The following is a 6,000-nucleotide window of genomic DNA, read 5'->3' as shown; positions in this document are numbered from 1 at the left end:
TGGACAATGCGCACATAACCCATACCGTAATAAACGGCGATGGACTGTCATCCCTGTTAGTGTACGATGTGTTAAACTGTTCCACTGTTGCGCCAGATGCGAGGAGGATGCAGATCTGTCCTGCAATGGCAATCAGATGAGGTGTCGATCTTCTTTGGGGGAGGGGGATGGGGGCAGTCTAGGTGGTGCGACCTGACTCATCTTGTCATGTTCTACGAACTTCCGTGAACCGTTTGGCATACACCCGTTGCACTGCCAAAACACTTCGTCCCACACGGGCAGCACTTTCCTGGATGGATGTATCACATTCTCTTATGCCAGTAATGCTCCTTCTTTCAAACTCCTCATCCGTCTGCGGAGCATCCTGCATGTCTTCTCAAGGCACACTGATCCCCTACCTTTTGTTTGTAGGGACAACGAGAGTCACAGACACATTTTACCTGTAGGTGGTGCTGCGCCGCGATATCGATGTTGATCTTGAATCCATGGGCTGACTGCTCAAATGCTAATCATTTGTACAGAAGATAATAATGTACATTCCCTGTGAATATGAACGTCGTACCTCTAGTCATTCAAGGTGTTCTATTTTTTTCTGACCTTGAGTGTATATATATTCGACTTGTTTATCTTAGTTATTGTTGGATGTGTGTAGCACAGTAGGTGATTAATCAGAGTGTTTGCACATCCCTACCCCAGCCCCTCGTCTTTTATATCTGAATGTCTTAGAAAGATGTAGCTGTCTACATTTACCAAACTTGTGGGAATATTTGGTGTGTGACAGGTCTCAGACAGAAGTATTACATGGATGTCTATATCTTGAAATGTATGGCTGAACTCGTCGAGATGAACTGGTAGAGATTGGATATTTGCATGCGCAACATGGAGTTAGTGCAGACAGGTGCAAAGTGTGGAAGGATGTGAATGAGGGGCACATGAGACTGTGGGTTAGTGCCGGGTGGGGAACAAAGCATAATGAAATGTGCTCTTGTATGCATACAATACTACATCTCATCAAACAACGCACTGCATGCAAGACCTCACTATCCTCCAGCAGTTCCACTATACACACATACCACTAGGTAAGTCAGGCTCCACATTCATCAACAGCAACTTTCTAGTGTCACTTGAAAAACAGTTATGTGAATTAAGCCATTATGTCATTGTTTGCAGTTTAACTGGATTGCTCTGTATACTAGACACTCCTCACGACAAGTCAACATTGACAACAGCTTCCCTAGCTTGAATGTCTCCCCACTAAGCTCCACTAAACGTCACTGAAGTCCAGTTATGGCATGATGTTGATGCAGGAAGTCTAACCCTAGGATCATGCTGAGCCCTTGCTTACATAAGACACCACTCTCACACATAGCCTAAACTTGGTTGACTCAATCGAAAATTGATCATAATCAATACGAATGGTCGTATATTGCTATCCCCTACTCCATGTAACTTGTTACAAGATGGATTGCAAACACCTCCTACCTACAATTCTAATTCTCTTGAAGCCACTGACACATGCATCCCTGTGTCCAATAAAACTTTATGTTCCCTATCGCCTATCACACCACTAGATGCACTCCGTCTCTGCATTCGTTTTTACTGCATTTATCTTTACTGGAAACTGCTTCCAGCGGCTCTGGAGTTCCCTCTTGAGTTCAATAGGTTCTTCTTACTCCGCAGACCACCCCTACATTACGCCTGTTAACAGATCGGGAGTCCACGCCACTCCTGTTACCGCCCTGTGACTGGTAGCATCATCGCTACACACGCCCTGTATTCCCACAATTAAATCATTTTGCATTCTACGTGAATATATTTCTCCAATCCCTCACAACTGCTGACGCATCAATTTCCTCATACTGCACAGAGATCTCTAGGCATCCCAATGTGCACTCACTTGGATATCTCTTATGCTAAAACTCTTAGGAAAGCATCAAGCACACGTTATTCGGCTTCCTGGGTTAACTCATAACAGCCAAGTCTTCAACTGCTTCATTACGTGTTTCGGAAACCAGGCTCAACTGATTACAGAAAAACGGTAAACATCTCTGTTTTCTATATCTTTGTTCTAAACCCCGTCTGAATTGATCAAAAGTAGCCCGTTAAACGTAACCTTGCTCTCTGTAACAGTTGCTTATCTGTCCAACCCCTATGTCAGCTGATGAGATGAGATGTTATACAAATGGTAACACATTCTTAGATGAGCTACCAGAAAAGGAAGAAACAAGGTTAGTAATTCGATCTCCTCATTTTTCTCCGCCAGTTTACTGTCTGAAACCAACTTATCCGCCCTTAAACGATTTACCTGATTCACCAATGACTGTATAGTCTCCTCTCTGGCGACATTTTGTGTCTTATTTTACCATTGCCTTACCATTATTCATTTCCACGATTCAAAATTAATAATCCAAAAACAACACAGAAATAATCATCCAACAATAACCTAGATAGGGCACTCTGTGGATATCTGTACTATCAACCTACTTCTCTTACCTAATCATGAGCCACCTGGACCCATGCTGTCTAGCCATGTGTCCGGCACGATTACATGTAAAGCGAACAACTGCTGCAGACTCGGTAAATGTACAATACATAAGTTCTAACCACTCGTCTCTAGAATTGCACGTATACCCTGATAAGTAAACTGATTCCTCAAGTTTTGCATAAGTAACTCTAGCACTATCATGCCCTGTAAGACTCAGTCCCATAATTGTCACCACAGTACAAAATTACCTCACTGCCGCAAGCGACGATATTGTAGGCTGTGGCTCGGACGTCCTGCTGCGAGGAAGGTGGCACACCCTCTGCTGCAGATTGCGGCGATGGCGGCTCCCACAACATCACTCTGGAGAATGCAGTTGCAATTGGTGGGGTGAGTGGTGGTGGTGACGGTCCAGAGGGCTCCATCGACACAATGCTGACAGTAAAAATGCTTTATTCAGCTAAGGTACTGCCACCTAGTCACGATGCTCTAAACAAGAGACTTGCTCTGGTGTGGTGACATCGACTGTCCTGCTAAGGCTAACACTGCTACACAGTGTAGTTTTCCACTGAGTATGATTGGTATCATCTTTCAATCCCCTTACATACATGCTATTCTGACCCACATGTCGCCACGCTGTGACCACTAGCCTACAGCTTCTAATGCAATAATTCACGGCAGCTCTCTCACTACTTATTATTAGTCTTAATAAAATACTGGATAGCGACAAATTCTCACGTCAGCCGACAGTGCCACAAAATGTAGGAGATATGGTCTTGAAGGACGGTATATGGCTGGCAGATCCGACAGCTCACACTGAAGATCTCTCTGCTGAAGTTCTGATTGGAGCCGATCATTACTGGAAAATTGTGAAGTTGGAAAAACCAATTAAAATCTCACCTACATTGGTTGTCCTTCCCACAATCTTCGAATATGTTCTTTGTGAAAAGAAATATTGTAGTTAACAAGGCGACCGTCAACTTCATTCAGGACGACTTCAGTGAGGTGTCTGATGAGACACTTTTGGATTTGGAGACAATTTGCGTAACAGAGTGAACGTTGAAACCCATGCATCATTCAGTCTCGCAAGAGTTCCGAACGTCATACCACGTGGAGATTGGCCCCAGAGTTTTATGCCTGCCTCGGAAGGAGAGCATCCGTTTCTCTAGAAGCTGCACTACTGCTGAAGCACGTTTTCGCTCCTTACAAAACAATTTGCAAGGGAGTGAAGAACTGAAGAAATTTTTGACAAGAATAGGTCAAATTACCTTAAGATGGATCAGGTGTAAGTTCACCTGAGGGCTACACAGTTGAAATGTATTTTACCTGTCCCTCCCCCCCTCCCCCCCATATAGTGAATAAATTCGGCAGTGGAAGCATCAAGTACAGAACTGTGTTCACTGCATCGTCACACGACCCCCAACTCTCCAAATCTGAATGACACCCTCAAAACAGGACTAAATTTACTGCCAGATATGCTTGGAATTTTGCTACTCCCAACGAGACCAGTTTTGATGTAGATCAAGCCTTCTTGCAGCTAACACTAGAGGAAGAGGATGGACATCTCACTACATTCTTTTTGTATCGTGTTCAACAAACTGAGAATGGGGCCTATACAACCACAGATAATTTGATAATGTAACCCTTTCGAACGTTTGCCGTTTGGACTTGCGCCTAGGGCATTTATTTTGTCAGATGCCATAAGTGAGGTAGCAGTATTATATAGTGACAAATATCCAAATAAGCCTTCCACTTTCCAAAGGGGTGACTAATTTGAAAAACAGAAGGTAATGTGGCATGACATCGACTTCGGAACCAAGCCCCCAACGCTAGTCGTGGGAATCAATTGGAGTTCTGAGGATGACTCTATCTCCACCGACTACCAGAAGACCGCGGAAGACCTGACTGACAGACTGGTAACTAAGAGAAACATTCTCCAAGCAACCGTTCAGTTTTATGTGCCTCTTGGTCTGTTCACACCCATTAGAGTTGTTGCTGAACTCATCTTCCAAGACAAGTAGCTGAGAGGACTTGTATGGAAAGAAGTTTTGCCTAAAGATTGTGCATATACTTTGTAGGAGGTCCATGACTAAGGAATTTATTGCTAGCGCATTCGAGCAGATGTAATTCCGATGGATTTCTCACGCGTTGCCTGCGATATATAAGCTATAATAGAATCGCAGACCAAAGAGCAGTGTTGGCTGCAGTAGGAGCTGTGTCAATAGTAGTAGTAGTAGCTAGCAGTCTGGTGAATGGAGTTGGCTGGGCCGGTCGTGGGGAGCGATGGCGGTGCCTGAGTAATGTATTATAAGGTAAAACAGCCGCGCACATATGTAGTTTGTTACAACAAAATATGTACTATTGTTATATCATGTCCCATGTAAATGTTTCAAAAAAATCTTTTAATAATAATCTTTTTTATAAAATTAACCTTTTGACAGTCATTCATCTGAATTTAAAGAATTTATTAATTTCTGCAATCCAGGGTCATCCCGATTATCGCAAAGAAAAATCAGTCGTTTCCTTTTATACATGACAAATCTAGCAGCCAGCATTGCACTGGGCTGTGCCAGAAAATTTTCTTATAGGAGCAGATATACACGCGTTATACGGCGACTTCGTTGAGGTAAGAATTTTCAGTTTATTCAAAATTCTGAATTTTCAATTTATTCAGGGCGCTGATGACCTCGATGTTGAGCGCCCATAAGCCCCAATTTATTCAGAATGATTTTTCAGGGCCATGACGCAGAACTGCTGACGTCCAAAATTTACCAGTTTAAATTCGCAGTCAATTATTTAAAGGTTATAAGTGAGCCACAATTTTATTGAGAGGTTAGTCACGTTATTATTGCGAGGTTACGGAATAATAAACTGTTGGGAGGTTACACTGAATGTGAGTGATATACATAATTTTTTGCTGTTGGGAGGTTACAACTTGGCACTCTTTGATCTCAAAGCTTCATCACTTACCATCAGCATACATCCCCAGAGGAATAGGTATGACAGGCACAAGTGATTCGGCAGAGGTGCACGTTTTTTATGATGCATCTGAAAGAGCTTATGATGCTGTTTTGTCTGTACAGACAACTACTGAAATTGGTTACATAGCACATATTCTTTGCAACAAGAACCGACTGGCTCCAGCCAAGATGGTAACAGTACCTAGGTGGTTGGAACTGCTTGGCACATTGGTTGGCTCACTATATTTTTTCAGTTTTTACCAGGAAACATCGTTTGATGCCAACAGAGTTACTCTATGGAGCGACTCTACAGTCACCTTGGAGGGACAGAAATACTGACTTACACAACACCCAGTTAATAGAGGTATTACGCTGGAAGTCAAAATCCCACAGATCACCTCGAAAATGGAATAGAAGCAGACCTACTATTAATGCATGACATCTGGGAGATTGGCCCATCTTGGCTTTCGTAACACAAGCAGTCATAGTCACTGAACATCCCAATCCCAACTCCACCTAAATCAATGCTAGAAGCCAAAACTCGAGCAAATGTTACTC

This window comes from Schistocerca piceifrons, chromosome 5 (assembly GCF_021461385.2).
Source record: "Schistocerca piceifrons isolate TAMUIC-IGC-003096 chromosome 5, iqSchPice1.1, whole genome shotgun sequence".
NCBI classification, from domain to species: domain Eukaryota; kingdom Metazoa; phylum Arthropoda; class Insecta; order Orthoptera; family Acrididae; genus Schistocerca; species Schistocerca piceifrons.
This window is presented reverse-complemented; position numbering follows the sequence as displayed.